General features: G+C 35.1%; 1 protein-coding gene and 1 pseudogene across 4 annotated transcripts in view; one reads left to right on the plus strand and one right to left on the minus strand.

The window, feature by feature from the left end:
• The window catches only part of SPOCK3 (SPARC (osteonectin), cwcv and kazal like domains proteoglycan 3), a 634,362-nt gene that overhangs the window by 594,022 nt on the left and 24,804 nt on the right, over nucleotides 1-15,536 (plus strand). The window lies entirely within an intron of this gene.
• LOC123251713 lies at nucleotides 1,608-6,545 on the minus strand (annotated as a pseudogene).

Genomic DNA, 15,536 nt, shown 5'->3' on the forward strand with positions numbered 1-15,536 from the left:
TAAAAATTATAATTAGTCAAGGTATGTGAAGAGGCAAATTAAAAATTAATTTGAAATTAAATAATCTGATTTTCCAAAACTGGTGAGTTAAAGAACAAATCACAGAAACAATTATTGATTTCACTGCAGATAATGATATTGGGGAATCAACATATATAAATTTATAGGATACAGAAAAAGCAGTACTCAGGGCAAAATTTACATTCCTGAATGCCTATTTTAACAAAAAAAAGAAAGAAAAGAAAGAGGAGATTAAGGTAATTCCTAATAACTAACTAATCTCATCTTACTCATAACAGCATGCAACTTAAAAAAGTAGAACAAGAACAATTTAAACACCCTCAGATAAAAGTCAAATGGGAAATCCTAAAAATCAAAAGAGAAATTAATAAAATTGAAAGTTAAAGAACTATTGAACTCACAAATAAGACCAGAAACTGGTATTTTGAAAAAAAACAATAAAATATTAGTTAATCTAATTAAGAAAAAGAATGAAGAGAATCAAATTAACAGGATCATGAATGAAAAGGGTGATCTCACCTCTAATGATGAGAAAATTAAGATAATTATTAAGAACTATTTTGTTCAATTATATGGCAATAAATATGGCAATCTATGTGGAAGTGTTGAATATTTAAAAAATAAAAATTTCCTAGATAAATAGAAAAGGAAAAAGAATACTTAATATCAGAAAAAAATGAACAAGCCATCAAGGAATTCCCTAAGAAAAAATTGCCAGATCCAGATGGATTCGCAAGTGAATTCTATCAAACATTTAAAGATCAATTAATCCTAATACACTATAAACAATTTGACAAAATAGGAAAAGAAGTAGTTTTACCAAATTCTTTTTATGATACATATGGTACTAATTTGTAAGCCGGGAAGACCAAAAACAGAGAAGGAAAACTATAGACCAATATCCTTAATAAACATATATGCAAAAATGTTAAATAAAATACTTAAGTAAAAGATTTGTAGCCTCACTCTTTGTGAGAGCAAAAATTTGGAAAATGAAGGGTTGTCCCTCCATTGGGGAATGGCTGAACAAAGTGTGGTATATGATGTGATGGAATGTATATGGTGATGGAATACTATTGTGCTGTAAGGATTGGTGATCTGGAGGATTTATATATAAACTGGGAGAACCTCAGTGAGCTGATGAAGAGTGAAATAAGCAGAACCAGGAGAACGTTATACACAGAAAGTTAAACATTGTGGAACAATCAAATGTAATGGACTTTGTGAGTAGTAGCAAAACAACAAGCCAGGCTACTCCTGAAGGACTTCTGGGAAAGAATGTTAATCACATTCAGTGAAAGATCTATAGAAGTAGAAATGCAAAAGAAGAACATATGACATCACTTATCACATGGATCTATGGGTATATTATTTGGTGCTTAGGCTTTAAAAGATCACACTATAGCAAAAATGAATTATATGGAAATAGGTATCAAGTGACATTTGTACAACCTAGAGGAATCATTTGTTGGCTCTGGAAGGGAGGAAAAGAAAATGAATAATGGAGACATGGAAAAATATTTTAAAAGAAAAGAAAAGAAAAACACAAGACAAAGGTCTCAAAGAAGATGATAGAATGCAAAGAGTTATTCAAACAGAAGATCTCCATCCTTTTCTATAGCCAGTAGATTAGCAGGCTCTGGTCAATTCTCCAGATGCTCTCAGGATGAATATCTCCTTCTCTAATTTATCTTTGAGAATCTTCTTCTCCTCTGTTTTCTTTATCCTAAGAAACTCTTCACGTTCTTGTTCATCTAGTTCTGTGACAGTGTAATTAAGAGCATGCTCCATCTGGGGGAATGAACACATGCTCAATGGCATTCACCTGTCTCTTTGTTATTTTAATGGCCTCATCCAGGATAATAAATGAAGTCTGTAGTGATGCTAGTTCTACCAACAGCTCCACTGCTTTACCATGGTCTTTTTTCAGTTGGGTCATTTGTTCCCTAACTCTGGCCAAAGCCCTCAATTTATAACTGTCCATTCCGTCACAGTAATGTTCAAACATAACACTTGCTACATTATCTCTCTTTGTTCTAATCTTCACTTGAGCTTTGTTCACCTTCTGAATATCGGTGGCACTAAAGTCAGCGGCTGTGAATTTGGCTTCAGCAAGTGAGAGAGCAGCTTCTCACATCCCTTCACTCACTGGCACTTTAGTCTGAATGATCTTCTTTCAGACCTGCCCAAATCAAAGAATTATGGCGCCTGATTTTTCCTTTAGGAGGTTTCATCCTGTTTGTATGCCTTTTAAGCAAGCCTTCATGTGATCTGTGCCATTTGTGAAGGGAAGATGCCGATGGGGCCTTGGCGATTGTTGTCTGTGGTGGCAGCTGGTGCCCAAGCCTTTCACATCTGGCTTCCAAGCCATCAGTCACTGCTGCTAGACTCCCCTACCTTTTCATGCAGTCTGAAGAAATATCTGGAAAAGTTATCAAGTGCAAAAAGAGTCTGATGCATAGTGTTTGGTTCAAACACAGTTATTTGAGTTGAAAAGAAGGTATGATCAGAGTATATTACTTGGAACAAAAAGAGTATTAGTAAGAGAAACAATGATACAGCATATAAATGCAATACCACAAGCAATATTACAAGCATAGGCAATTCTCGACAATAACTAGAATTTATATATAACGTTATAAGGTTTGCCAAATATCTCATTTGATCTTCATAATAAAAATGATACAAAGATGCCATTATCATATCCATTTTATAGATCAGTGGTTCCCCAAATTTTTTGGCCTACCGCTCCCTTTCCAGGAAAAAATATTACTTAGCCCCCTGGAAATAAATCTTTTTAAAATTTTAATAGCAATTAATAGGAAAGATAAATGCACCTGTGGCCATCACTGCCCTCCTGGATCGCTGCAGCACCCACCAGGGGGCAATGGCAGCCACTTTGGGAATCACTGGTATAGATGAAGAAACAAAGGCATAGAGAGTTTAAATTTTTATTGAAACATCTGATTGTTAACAAGCAAATGATTGAGCGATCCTAATTTTGTGAGGCAAATTTGACCTCAATAATATCAGATATAAGATGTGGAGAGATGAGATTTTTGACTAGAGTAGGACTCCAGAAGGGTATACTAGATTTAAAGGAAACAGATGGATAAGTGATATTTTTTTTACTAAGGATATAGGCCTAAAACTAGAGGAAATTAATTAAAGTAAATTCCAGTAGAGAGAAAAGCAAAAATGATATTGCCATAAGAATATACTACAAACTACCCAGACAGAGGGAAGGAATCATGAATTTAGAAACATAGATTATAGCCAGACATGATTTAGTAGTGACAATAATATTTTATCTAGACACCTATGACAGCCAGAGGGATCATTCTATGAGTGCAGTGTAGAACCCTGAACTTGTCAAAGGGCCTGAGTTTAAATTTCAGATTTTCTGCTTATTAACTTAGTGACCGGTGGACTCCTTAAAATAAAGTTGGCAGGGCATTAAACAGATGACTTCTAAATCTTACTCTAGGACCCTTTGATAGAAGTTCCAAACAAAAGAGGCTAATAATTTTTCAAATTTTCTTTACCGATGATTTCATCACTAGTTAACTGATGAAGTAGAAAAGATAGAAATCTTGGGAAGAAGTGAGCGCTCTAACTTCAAATAGGTACAAGAGAAGAAAGAAATTTGACCATAGTCTGACATGCCCTTTATCTATATATGAGAACATATCTTCTATATTGGAATAAAAGCCCCATGAAGACAAGCATTACTTGTTTTGTTTTTTTCCCCCTTTTCTCCGTATCCCCAGTCTTCGCACAATGCCTACCATATAGTAAACACTTATTTTCTTATTGCCTGCTTTACACTGGATGCTGAGAGAGCAAGTGCAAAGGGTTCAAAATAACCAAAGTAAAATCAAGAGGAATAAATTGGACAAATCAGGCCAGCCGGGATTAGAAAGCAAATGACATTTTGGAGAACCAGAACTATTTGGATGAGGAAGGAAAGGGGACAATTGTTTTATTTTTTTTAACTTATCTTCATTTTCTTCTGGATCTGAAGTCAGTCAACCTTTATTTTTTAATGAATTTATTTGTTTTTGAAATATTTTTCCATGGTTACATGTTTCATATTCTTTCCCTCCCCTCCTCCCAACCCCCTCATGTAGCCAATGAGCAGTTCCGCTGGGTTTCACATGTGTTATTGATCAGGACCTATTTCCATATTATTAATATTTGCACTAGGGTGATCGCTTAGAGTCGACATCCCCAGTCATATCCCCATTGACCCATGTGATCAAGCAGTTGCAAAACTAGAATTCATATCATAAGCTTTATTCTGTATTTCACTGGTTCTCACAACAACCCTATAAGGTAGTTTTGGGAGGAATATTCTTTTCATTTGGTTACATGAGTTGCTCATGATCACAAGGCTAACGAAAGTCAAAGACAGGAACTGTATGCTAGTAATCAATTTTAAATCCAGCACTTAATTTACCGTACCATATGGCCTCACAAGAGAAAGACAAGGCTGACAGAATGACAGTAACACTGTCTCTTCAGGCTTTTATCTCCTTTGAACCACAAAGTCTGAAAATGTAAGAACACTGATCGTTGAAATAATCAACCAGAAGACTGATGCTGTTTACCTTAAACACATTTTTGGAAATGATCAATAGGGTAACTTAGTATTGCCTGACTATGCTTACAGAATACAAGGATCATTTCTTCCTTCCTTACCTTCTTCCTTTTCAGTCAGTGGTAAGAGTTTAGACGGAGAAAAGAAAAGAAATGCTTGATAATTTTTTTAACATTTATAAAATCTAAGTGTAGACAAGGAATTACTAGTTAGGCAACACAACAATTGGACTCCATATGATTTCAAAAAGAAACAAACTTGCTTTAGTTCTTTTCCCAATTGTTTCAAGAAAAGAAGCTGACCTTATTGAGTAATGACTTTCTTCCCTCAGGACAGAGTGACCTCTAGCAAAAATGACTCTAAATCTTCTAGGCAAGAAAATTCCAAATCTTTAAGAATATGTAGTTCATTGGAGATTCTGCTATCATGAACACTTCCTTTAGTGTCTAGGGACCTTCCTGCCCAGCCTTGAATGTGACAAATAACTTCAGGTAGAATTTGGATTCCATTGTTGGGCAGTCACTAAGATAAGTCACTGAGATATGAAAGAGGAACCTAGAAATTGTACCACAAATATATCTGGAAACTTCAAGATGAAATATCACCTTAAACTTCTGATGTCCCTCCAGCTCTCCAGCTTACCCTTTTGTATATTATTTATAAACCAGAGAGATTTAAAAAATCCTTATTCTCTGTCTTAGAAAAAAATACTGTGTATTGATTCCAAGGCAGAAGATTGGTGAGGGTTAGTCAATGGAGGTTTAGTGACTTGCCCAGGGTCTCCTAGCTAGGAAGTATCTTAAGCCAGTTTTGAACCCAGAGTTGCTCTCAATCCACTGAGCTACCTAGCTCCCCCAACAAGGGAAAAATTTAAAAACACATTTGAATTCTCAGTTTTTATGAGTTTAGAATTGATGGTTATGATTGAGTTTCATTCTTTAAAAGCAATCAATAAGAATGATGTGCAAGGGTAGTTTTCCTCATCAGTTCCCTTCATGGTATGAACTTATTATCTATAGACTATAACCCACTGCCATGTGCTTATGTTGATAAAGTCAGCTCTAGATGGTTTCTAGCTTTTGGGACTTCCCCTAAAGAGTTTCATTAGCTTAGACTTTTAGGAGGATGGACTGTTCAGAGAAATCACCCCTCAGTGAATGATCTTAAAACAAACAAACAAACTTGAAAGACCTGTCTCATGTTTTTGTCTTGACTCTTATTACTTATTCCGTTTTATTGTTCCCCTGAAGCATAAGAGTAGGAAGGGGATTTAAACATAAAGAAACACACACACACACACACACACACACACACACACACACACACACACACGCCCACCCAGGGGATTTTTATTAATGCTTTGGAACAAAAGCATGCAGCAGAGCTAGTTGAGCTTGTCCTATCAGCTTGATAAGAGAGTTACCAAGAGTAAAAATTCCCAGATGTGGAAAATAGCAGCAGCTAGGTTAGTATCAAGCATGCCTTTAGAAGTACCTGACAGAAGCAAGATAAAGGTTTGTTCTTGTACAATGCTCCTGAACCTCAACCAGTCTTCTCTACAGAGGAGGAGAGACCCAGATCTTCTAGTCTTTGTAATCCTTGAATCTATCTTTCTGGCAAAAGAAACAAGATTTATTGGGCAACCCCAGTTTGAGAGGTTGGCTTGAGAGTAACCCGAGTACTAGATGTGGAGATTCAAGAATAAAATCATCTCTGTGCACTCTTAAAGTGCGGCAGAAGATTAATATTTTGCTTCCTGCTGTCACCTATTATCTCCAGGACCAATCTTTCGCAACTTACCTTTCCAGTCTTACACCTTACTTTCATCCATAGACTCTCCACAGTCCAGCTTCACTAGCCTGCTTGTCCCATTCACATAACATTTCATCTCTCCTACTCCAAGTCTGCTCTGGCTGTCCCCCATCTCTGAAGAATAATCTCTCCTCACTATTGTATCCTGGCATCCCTGACTTCTTCAAGACTCAGCTGAAATTCCACCTTCTTAAATTACACAAGGAACCTCATGGGGTATGTGATGGAGACATCTGCTGTCATTTCCAGCTGCCCTGTATTGACTTACCCATTCCTTTCCATGAAAGCCTCGCAGCTAAGCCCTTCCCAGTGAGCAAAGCAAGTCTCTGTTATGTGGAAATAAAGAGTATAAAGGCCAGTAGGGCCAAAGAGCTACAAGATCCAAAAGCTTTCTGAGGAGGCAAAGCTTATTGTTGAGTGGCTTCACTCATTTCTGGCTCTCCAGGACCACCTTTAGGGTTCGCTTGGCAAAAATTCTGGAGTTATTTGCCATTTTTTTCTCCAGCTCATTTTTAGATGAGGAAATGTCACAAATAGGATTAAATGACTTATCCAGCTAGTGCCTAAAGGTAGATGTGAACTTATAAAAATATCTTCCTGATTCCAAACCTAGGACTTTATTTATTATGGGCAACCTAGCTGTCCCAGGCAGAGCTTAGGGGACTGTTATTATGGAGATACTAAAAGAACAAGATGAAGAACAGTTTACCAAATGAAAGACATATAGATTAAGTCATCATTTCTGAGTAGGCAATCCTTAGATCTAAATACCAATCACCGCTCTCTGCTGGGCTCCAGTCCCCATCATCAATTGTCTGATCAATAGTTCTAACTGGATACTCCATAGATGGCACAAACCCAAAATATAAAGAACAAAACTCATCATCCCCCACCTCCCCCAAATTCACTCCTTCAAACATCCCTGTTGTGAAAAGGTTTGTAATTTTGGAGACATACTTGACTTTTCAATCTCCTTCCACTCACATAAGCAATCAATTGCCCAGTACTGTCAGGTTTTCCTCCAGAACATTTCTCATAGCTAACATCCTATATTTTAAGAACTCATAAACTCTCCCCCAGACTACTTCAATAGTCTCTTAATTGTTTTCAGTCTTTATTCTTTCCTTTCTCCAATATATCATCCATCCAGTTGTCAAAGTGATGTTCCTAAATTATAGGGCTGACCATGTCACTGTTCTGCTCATTAAACTTATGGCCTGATATCATCAGAAGGCAAATACAAACTCTTATAGTTAACATTTAAAGGCTCTCTTGATTTGGCTCTATCCTGCCTTTCTAGACTTTTTTCAACAGTATTTCCTATCATGCAATTTACATTTGAACCAAATTGACTCATACATACCATACCAACAACCACTTCCATTCATGGAATGCCTCCTCACTTGCACCTCTTGAAATCTTTCCTCATTTCAAGGTATTACCCCTTTTTCATGGATAGAAATTTTATTTTCTGAAAGGCACAGAAAATAAGCACTTTGCTAAAATACAGAGAAAAACAAATTGCAGTGAGAGAATTGGAGAGAAAAGTGGCCTTTCAGATAAAAACTCTGTGAAAATCTTCCAGGCTTTCAGACTTAAGCAAGGGAGCAGCAGACCAAATACTAAATGTTCTGTTACCCAAGAGTTTATGTCTGCTAAGCAGCCACAGAAGCAGAGAAACAATTTTATCCAGCAAAACGGGAAGGTCTCAGAACCAAAGCAGGTGACATGGGCACAGAATGTCCCCTTAAATGTCCATAGATATTTAGGACCTCATATAGAGTTAGGAGTTATCCTTAGCAAAAATGTTTCCCTACTCACATGATTCACTCATCTCACCAAAAGTATGCATTACTGGGAGAGTGGGATCCAGGTTGATGGGCATACTCTTATGTTTTGATTATTCCTGATTTTGCCTTCTATCAAATAAATGTTGCATTGTCAATTAATTTTTCTTTTGCCCTTGCATTTAATAATATTTCATGTTTAGGAGTTAATGGTAATGTGGATTGATTTGCACTAATGGAAAGAAAATCTTTTGGGGCTTAGGAACAAGGGTTGTAAGAGTATATGTGTATGCTCTTTTAAATCCTTTATAAACTCTTCATCTCAACTTGTTTATTGCGAAATAGTTGTTATTAAGAAATTATTAAAATCATGAGAATGGATTTCAGCTTCTTGGGAATACATAGGGTTATAATAAGACCTCTGCTATGGAGATTTTAAAACAACAGTTTCAGAGAAAAAGAACATTAAAAATAAAGAGTATAAGTGAAAAGTAATAGTACATAATGTACACTGCTTTAAAGTTTATGAAATATGTCATCACGTATTCTTTACTATTGATAGTATACATATATAAATGCTTTATATATAAATTAATATTTGTGTGTTTAATGTATGTATGCCCTAATAACACATATATGTGTGTGTATATTTATATTTACACTGTGTGTGCTGAGTGTGTACCTACACTTGTATAGATAGATAGATAGATAGATGGATGGATAGATAGATAGATAGATAGATAGATAGATAGATAGAGAGATAGAGAGATAGATAGACAAATATATAGATAGTATTGAAATTCTCCCAACTAATACCAATTGATAACTTGAAGCATTAGAGTTTCCTAGAGGCAATTAAATAAGGAAGACTGATCTATGTTCACACAGCTATTATAGTATGAGAAGGAAGGCATAATTTCAGATTTTATTGACTCTAAGTCTGGTCCTTTATCCAATACTCCCTTTCAGCTTTAAAAATAAATAAATAAATGTGTGTGTGTGTGTGTGTGTGTGTGTGTATTAGTATCTTTATTTTGGGGGCAGTTAAGTGAAGCACTGGATGGAGTACTGGGCCTGGTATCAGTATATGTGCTGCAGAAGCAAGCACTGGGCCTAGAGTCAGGAAGATATCTTCCCAAGTTCAAATCCATATTTTTTTAAACCCTTACCTTCAATCCTATAATCAATACTGGGTATCGGTTCTAAGGCAGAAGAGTGGTAAGGGCTAGGCAATGGGGGGTCAAGTGACTTGCCCAAGGTCACACAGTTATCAAATTAATCTTTAGACACTAGTGGTATGACCTTGGGCAGTTCCTTAAACCCTATTTGCATAAGTTGCATATATATGTATATACATATACATATATATATATAAATATATATTTTATATATACATATATATATAAAATGAGGTGGAAAAGGAAATTACAAACCACTCTAATATCTGGTGACAGTCTTCAAAGTTAGTCAATTAGTTTATGATGAAACCAGGATTCAAACCTGGGCCTTCTGTCTTTCAATTTAGCACTATCAAGCTATATGACTATCTAAATCATTGAGGTTTCCTTCTATAAGTAAGGAATTATACAAGATGAAAGATAAAATCATTTCCAGATCTAAAAATGCTATTATTCTTTGGACCTTTTTAGGTTAATATACAAGGAATGAGACATCTCCAAAGTTCTGGTGACAAGATCTAGACCCATACAAGGAACATCAGAGGGAAAGAAAAAATTATTGAACAACAAATCTTTATTTTATAAAGTTGAGGATACCTGAGGATCCTAAAACCTAAATAACTTTCCAAAGGTCACACATCTAATAAGTGTCTGAATCAAAATCTCAGTGAGAGCCTCCTTCCTTCAGTTGCCCTGCTTCTACCACTAATGCATGATTTCTCTAATAAACACCTCAGCCAGGATCATGGTCTGATCATTGACTTAAAGTTGGAAGGAACTTGAGAAGCTATGAAGTCCAATCTTTTTATTTTACAGATGAGGAAACCAAAGCATACTTAGATTAAATGACTTGCCTATACTCATTTTATTAGTACATTTTTGAGGCAGGATTCTTCTCTGATGACACCATTTAAAACCCTTCTTCCATCTAATTACTCGTGTGCAATCTGTAGTTTCCTTCAAATCCAAGTTGACTTGTTATCTCCTTGAGAATTTTTCTGATCCTCCCAGCTTTTAATATCATCACTACCTAATACTTTGTGTATCTTTGTTTTCCCCCAATAAACTCTATGCCAGGGATGGTGAACCTATGGGACGAGTGCCAATGATAGTATGCAGAGAGCTCTCTGTGGACATGTAGCTGCCCTCCTCACCCCCAACTCCCAGTTTGTTATCAGAAAGGCAGAGGGACTCTGGTGGAGCTGTTCCTGGCATTTTTTTCACATCATCTTGCCCCTGTACCCACCAGTCCAATGGGAGTACACAGGGGTAAGGTGGGTTGCTCAAAGGTGGCAGAGCTGGAGGGGAGCAGAGTCTTGGGTCACTCCCCTCTCCCTTGCTACACTCACTGAGAACATTACTCACCTCACTCACCCTTCTGCCCAGCAGCCCAAAGGAAGAGTCTTTCTCCCACCCTGTGTGGGATAAGGAGGGCAGGGCCAAGCACTCCATCTCTAAAAGTTTTGCCATCACTTTTCCAGGCTATTTGAGGGCTAACATTGTTAGGGCTTGATACTTCTCCATATGTCTCTCAGTGTCTGACACTTGCTATATTGGATAAAGGAAGTCAAGATCTTTTATCATGTCTTTTTTATTGATTTTGATGACAAATTTCATTGTCTCATAATTCTAGAAGGGTAATTGAAGCAGATTCTAAGTGGGAATTGTGTTGGCATTTTTGCATGTATCCTAGTAGCTGTATGGATATTCAGGTGACTTTCAGTACTTAACACACTGCTAAATATTCACTGGAAAGTAGTATTTGCTATTAAATAAGCCATTTGGAATGTTAAATACCCAAGAGAGCATGTCCACGATAATTACCCCCAATTCAATGATTTTCAAAACCTAAATTTTACTTGTATTCGAAGCCCAAAAGAATAAACAGTTATCTTCTCTACCTAACTTATTTACTACAGTGTATATTGTTGTTTAATGAATGAGCTTTCAATGATTGGAAAATGAGATACTTAACAATCTTGAATATGTTTGTTTTTCTGAGCTTTCCAAATGAAACCTATATTGATCCACTTACTGCAGTTTATCTATTTTGTTGATTTCTATATATGAAAAGAAAAATGGAGGGTATAAGCAATTATGCAGGTAATACAGGCAAAATAAACAACTAGCATAATAAAAAAGAAAATGGGGGATGATGATGGATTCAAATATATATTAGTAAAATTTTACCAGATAATGCATTATTTTCCTTTTTTTTTTGCTTACGGATAAAAGAAGTTAAATATTTAATTGCATAATGCTTGAATTTTCATTTCTTTGCAATGCTGTGCAAAAGCACTATGATACAATGGATAGAATTGGTGCCAGTTAGACCTGGATTCAATTCCTGCCTATATTGGCTTTATGACCCTATCTTAGTCCAACCAGATTAAAATTTAATTGGACAATATTTAAGCAAAAAAAAAAGATGCAACATAAAATGTTAATTTATAATTTTCAAGTCAGTCATATGAATCCATTTCTATTTGAACTTGGCAACAGTATTCTAGGCAATAATCCAAGGCTCCCAAATGACTAGCCTTCATTGATAGTTTCCTCACTACCTCACTATTCCTCCTATATCAATGCTGTCATATGTTTAGGCTCTATCTCCTGTTCTATCTCCTGCCCCCTGCACTTCTGAGATGTCTTGTTTCTGTATTATATCATAACAATGATTCACAGAATTATATCATTTTTTGATAGGGAAGTGATCTCTCTCTCTCTCTCTCTCTCTCTCTCTCTCTCTCTCTCTCTCTGTCTCTATCTATCTATCTATCTATCTATCTATCTATCTATCTATCTATCTCTCTATGAATTGGAATGAAACTGTAAATATCATTGGGAAAAGTTAAGGAAATAATTATGCAGCCAGGCAAACAATTAAGAAAATGGAGATCCACAGATGCTGAAGGGATGGATACCAGGAAAAAAATTGGAACAAAGATGTCAGAGACAAGTAGTCATAAATAAATAAATGAGGCTAACTATTCCTCAGCCCAGGGACTTTGATATAGTTACCACTTGGCTTTTATTGAACCCCTTTCTATAATATCTTTCTTATTCTGCCTTTATTTCACTTAAGAAAGTGACATTGATAAAAGTTGATTGTTCCAAATATCTGAAGGAAAAATGTCAATGCCTAGACAGTTTCTCTTAAGAGGATAATTGAGCTTGATGTGTTTTTTTTTCCTATTCTAAGCCCTATTTTGTATATATTCAATGTTACATTTAAAAGAGAAAACCTGTAGTCTTAACTCTGTCAGTAGGAAATGACTATCTTTAATAGCATCATCAGAATAAAGATTTATGACTATAAGAATATTCATGGAATCATTTACATATTGAAGTTAAAATTGAAATAGCAGTAACTGTGAACTATTTATATAATATCTATCCTTTTCAAAAAATCTACTATTTTAAGCACTTAAATTATTTATGAATGAATTATATATAGTATCACCTTCTACTGTCAGTGTCAGACATCTGGTGGCCTCAATCTACCAGAAAAAGCAAATAGCAGAAAACCCTAAGTGGAAATTTAAAATCCTTTAATTGTGAGCATAATTAAAGTAAAATACAGATGGAATGGTGAATGAAAACATGGCTACAATGGAGCTATCTAAATTATGTTTGTTGTGAATTATTCCCAGGGAAATAAAAAAAATTCAGGGTATATTTTGTTCCTATAGCTCAATGTTTAAATGGAAAAAAAGTTTGAGAAGAAAATAGATTACTGAACTGTGAACTTTTCTAAAGAGGTGATATGGCAATTCAAAATAAGTTGTGGTATCAGATGGTCACATGTGTCAGGTGAGGATCAATCAGAATTTATGGAACTCCATTTTGGCAACTCAATACTCAATCCCATGTTTTCCTTAAATAGTTGGCTAAAATTGTCTTTGCCATTCAACTAGGATGGAGTTCCACTCATGCAAAGAATTTATAGGTGGAAAAAATGCAGGCTCCCATTGAATAGATTCTTTGCTGCTGAGAAAATATTTTCTTCCCAAAGCTTTTAAAAGCTTCATATTTTGACAAGTTATTACCTGGCCACAAGGAAACAAATGGGGATCTATTTGGAAAAAAATATAGTTGTTTCATATATTGTATGCATCTCATGAAAGAATATATCTTAATAATGGACTTAGATAAAGATGACCAATTCAATAGATGGATGGTGTCAGTCATCCCCCCTTCTTGCCAGTGTTGCCCAATTAATTCAGTCTTCTGGAACAAAATACAGTGCATATTATAGATTGATGAGATCCTAGACTACCAGGATTGAAAGAGATCTAAAATTTCAAAAGCTTTCATGTTCCAGATAATGGAACTAAGGGCCAAAGAAGTTGCCTTTTCCCTAGTTTAAAAGCAAAACAAAAATCCTAGTGATTAGTAGAGATGGGACTAGGTTTCCACTTTCTACCTTCATTTGACAAGTACAACTCACTATATTATAGTTCCATCCTCAGTTATTTTGACATTATTTTATGAAAATGTTAATCTGTCAGTTTATACCTTAGGATAATTTCAATCTCTTTCAATACCATTGGTCATATTTGACATGCCTAGATTCTATAAAAATACAATGAGACTTTAGGAAAATAATGTGTTTTTTTGTATTTATAGAAGAATTTTTCTAATGTAGTAAAGGCTTTGTAAGCTTTAAAAACATCCCTCATAATAAGCTATTGAAAATTCTCAAAACGGGGAGAGATCTTCTTTTGAAATCAATGAATAATGCTAAAGAGATACAAGATTGAATTAGAAGTTCCAAATAGGTTTGGCTATAGAAATTATAAAAAAAAAAGATATCTTGAAAGCTTTTGATTAAAAAAAGGGTGGTAAAAATGTTTCAATGAACATGTGACCTTACACAAGTCAAAACCTCCCTGGACCTCAGGTTTTTAAATCTGAAAAAAAGAGTAAGTTGGATTAGATGACTCTACACGTCTTCCATTTTTAGACCTATTCTGTTATGATCCTAGGAATATTAATGAGAAAGAAAGAAACCAATTTGACAAAAGCACACTTTAGCCTTCAGGTGAATACTAATTTGGAAGAAGCACAAATATAAATCTGCTCTGGAAGACATACTTCAGAGCCCTGGATATAAAAATTACATTATTTTCTGCTCTCTACTTTTATGTAAACATGATTAAAAATAATGAGTGGGAAATTTGATGAAAATAATGGGCATTATATCTATTGGTGTTGAGACACATTTCACTTTTTGTCCTATATTATCCATCAGAAAAAGTGAGTTGCGAAAATAAGGATGGATTTGAACTTAGGATATTGTAATTTAAATACAAAAAAATGGAATTGTAAATGCCTATACCACATAATTTTCTACTTCTTGTGAGACAAATACTTTGCATACTTTAAAAACTTAAAATTTTAAACCTTTGGTTATCTCCAAACTTTCCCATACCAAGAATTCCTCTTTGCTAGTATCCTTTCTCTGCCATATACCTAAATTGTTACTATAGTACTTCACTAACTTATTTTGGAGAATCATATTATTTAATTTCCAATTAGTTTTTGGTTTGTCTCTCCATATATTCCTACAAATAACTATTTTTATTGCATTATGATCTGATAAGTTTGCATTTATTATTTCTGCTTGTTTGCATTTGTTTGCCATGTTTCTATGCCCTATTACATGGTCTATCTTTGTGAATGTTCCATGTGCTGCTGAAAAGAAGGTGTATTCCATTTTGTCCCTATTTATTTTTATCCATATATCTATTAACTCTATTTTTTTAGAATTTCATTCACCTCTCTTATCTCTTTCTTATTATTTTTTGGTTTGATTTATCTAGATCTGATAGGGGAAGGTTGAGGTCACCCACTAGTGTAGTTTTGCTATCTATTTTGTCCTTCAGCTCCACTAGCTTCTCCTTTAGAAATTTGGATGCTATACCATTTGGTGTATACATGTTGAGTACTGATATTTCTTTATTGTTTATACTGCCTTTAAATAGGATGTAATTACCTTCCTATCTCTTTTAACCAGATCTATTTTTACTTTGGCTTTGTCAGTTAACATGATTGCTACTCCTGCTTTCTTTTTCTCAGTTGAAGCCCAAAAGATTTTGCTTCATCCTTTCATTTTTTACTCTATGTATGTCTGCC

Source organism: Gracilinanus agilis, chromosome 6 (genome assembly GCF_016433145.1).
Source record: "Gracilinanus agilis isolate LMUSP501 chromosome 6, AgileGrace, whole genome shotgun sequence".
NCBI lineage: Eukaryota > Metazoa > Chordata > Mammalia > Didelphimorphia > Didelphidae > Gracilinanus > Gracilinanus agilis.